Source organism: Echinops telfairi, unplaced genomic scaffold (assembly GCF_000313985.2).
Source record: "Echinops telfairi isolate 266 unplaced genomic scaffold, ASM31398v2 ScPeMD7_7469;HRSCAF=8507_1, whole genome shotgun sequence".
Taxonomy (NCBI): domain Eukaryota; kingdom Metazoa; phylum Chordata; class Mammalia; order Afrosoricida; family Tenrecidae; genus Echinops; species Echinops telfairi.
In genome coordinates this window covers 46,346,417-46,349,043 of record NW_022111373.1, presented here as the reverse complement: position 1 = coordinate 46,349,043, position 2,627 = coordinate 46,346,417, and positions in this window count along the sequence as shown.

The following is a 2,627-nucleotide window of genomic DNA, read 5'->3' as shown; positions in this document are numbered from 1 at the left end:
AAAACTCAAGAGTATAAATTGTTTTCCCATTTCAAAAAAGGTGAAATGTCGATTGATGACAAGCCTCATTCTGGATGTCCATCAAATTTTTGAATGAACGAAAATGTTGACACAATTCATGCACTTGTGCTTGAAGACCAATGACGGACCATTGAAGAGTTGGGGAAGTTATCTGGACTGCCTTGGACCTTCGTTCAGTGAATTTTAACGGAAGATTTGGGAATGAGAAAGGTCACTGCAAAATTTGTGCCTCAAGTTCTGACTGACCAGGAAAAAGAATGTCAGATGGAAAGAGGAGCTGATCCCAAGGGCTCAACAGAAAGTAAACGTCTAGAAAATAACAATGACAATACATGTACAAATATCTGATACAATTGATGTATGGATTGTAACAAGAATTGTAAGAGCCCCCAATAAAATGATCTTTAAAAAGAGAAAGAGAGAAAGAACAGCTCCAAAGTGACACAGGCTTTCCCCAAGGTCATTACTGGTGAGGAGACATGGTGCTTTTCTTAAGACCTCGAAAGCAAACATCAAACAAGCCACGGGAAGATGCCATCGTCACCTTGCCCAAAGAGAGTTCTTCAAGGGAAATCAAAGATCAAGACGATGCGCATTTGTTTCTTGTTTTTGTTTTTTTTGATATGAGGGGGATAGTGCATTTGGAGTTCACTCCACCAGGTCAGACTGTCAATCAAGCTTTCTATTTTGAGGTTCTGAAAATATTACATAACAGTGTGCAACAAGGCCTGATTTGAGGCAGACAGAGGACTGGTTTTGCCATCACAGCAATGTACCTGCTTATGCAGCCATCTCAGTGAACCAGTTATTGGCAAACAAACATCATGTATCTCTTGCCCCACATACCTTACTCACCTCACTGTTTCCCACCACTTCTTTTTGTTTCCGTGAATGAAGAGGGACTTGAAGGACTGTGATTTGATGAAATAGAAGGAAAAAATGAGGGAGGTGCTGTCAGCTATCCAAATAGATGAGTTTGAAAAATGTTTCCAGGAATGGAATCGCAGATTTGACAAATGTATTACCAGTAAGTGTAATGAAAAATACTTTGAAGGTAATAAGTTTATTTTGTAAAAAAAAAAAAAAAATTAAATATATAGCTTTGAAACCTGCCCCCCTATTTTTTTTGCAGAACCCCCTGGTATAATGCCATACCTCTGGATTGTGTCATCCCTGGCATAGCAAATGTATGATTTTCTAATTCAAAATGGCAAATACCATTCCATTTCAGATCACTAATTCCTGATACCCATCTTTATGCATTTCATTTCACTTTTGATTACTTTCAATTTTCCTGGATTCATACTGTATACATTCCGAATTCAGATTATTAGTAGATTTTTGCAGCTCTTTAGTTTGTTTCCCTTCTCATTTTGGGTTGTGCCCCATCAGCAAATGAAGGTCCCCAAACCTCTGTTCCCACATGCTTCACTGCATTCACTTCATTCTGGACAACTTTACTTTGAGAAGACGGGTCTTGCTCAGTCATAATTTGAATTCTTTCAGATCTGCTGACAATGCTCTGCTTCCATTCATTAAAACTTCAGTATCTGACAATGTTTTGGTACTATTTTATAAGATTTTCAGCAGCTAATCCCTCTGAAGCGGGCAGACTATTCCTTCTTTGTAGTTTGCACTACAAAGTAATAGTAGTGACATAGCTTCCCATCACAGCAACACAGAAGCCACCATAGTACGACAAACTGACAGACAAGTGATGGTACGAAAATCCTAGAATGCAGAAAATTTACATTACAAATTACTATTCTGCAGCAAGAGTTTGGAGAAGAGAAATAGAGTTACTAACCACGATAATTACTTTGAGGTTTTTTTCTATAAGTATATTGCTTTTTCCTTCGTTTTTTCCTTGGTCACTTGGGTTTTGTCCCATTTTCAAGAAAGAATTCAGATGAGGGACAGCATTCAGACCATAGTCAGAGAAAAGGTTTGAATGGAATAAATTAATTTATTAAAGAGATAATTCTGGATAATGGAGAGCTAGGTTTTTACAGTGATAATGATGTGCCTTCCATCTTTGGCTGATTTTCTAACAGGTATTCTACTATTAGCTGGATTTCTGTATCTTACTTCCCCTTTCCAGGTATGTGCATCCCTGCATACCAGAGTTCATAGTATGTCCTTGTCATTAGGCCTGAATGCAAGGTTCAATTCAGCTATTGTAGGGGAAGTGTGAACAACCTGTCTTTCATTACTCAGATACTTTCTCTACTATTTCAGTCTCTTACATTGATAAGAAAATGTGTCTTCAGCTGCTGAAGACAAAGCGGGTGAATAACCAAATGTGGTGAAGAAAGCTGATGGTGCCCAGCTATCAAAAGATATAGCTTCTGGGGTCTTAAAAGCTTGAAGGTAAACAAGCATCCATCTAGCTCAGAAGCAACAAAGCCCACATGGAAGAACACATCAGCCTGTGTGATCACGAGGTGCCAAAAGGATCAGTTATCAGGCATCAAAGAACAAAAAGTCATATCATTGTGTGCTCACCACCATGTTACGATTGCTGAAGACAAATGATACATAAGCAAATGTGGCGAAGAAAGCTGATGGTGCCCAGCTATCAAAAGGTATAGCGTCTGGGGTCTTAA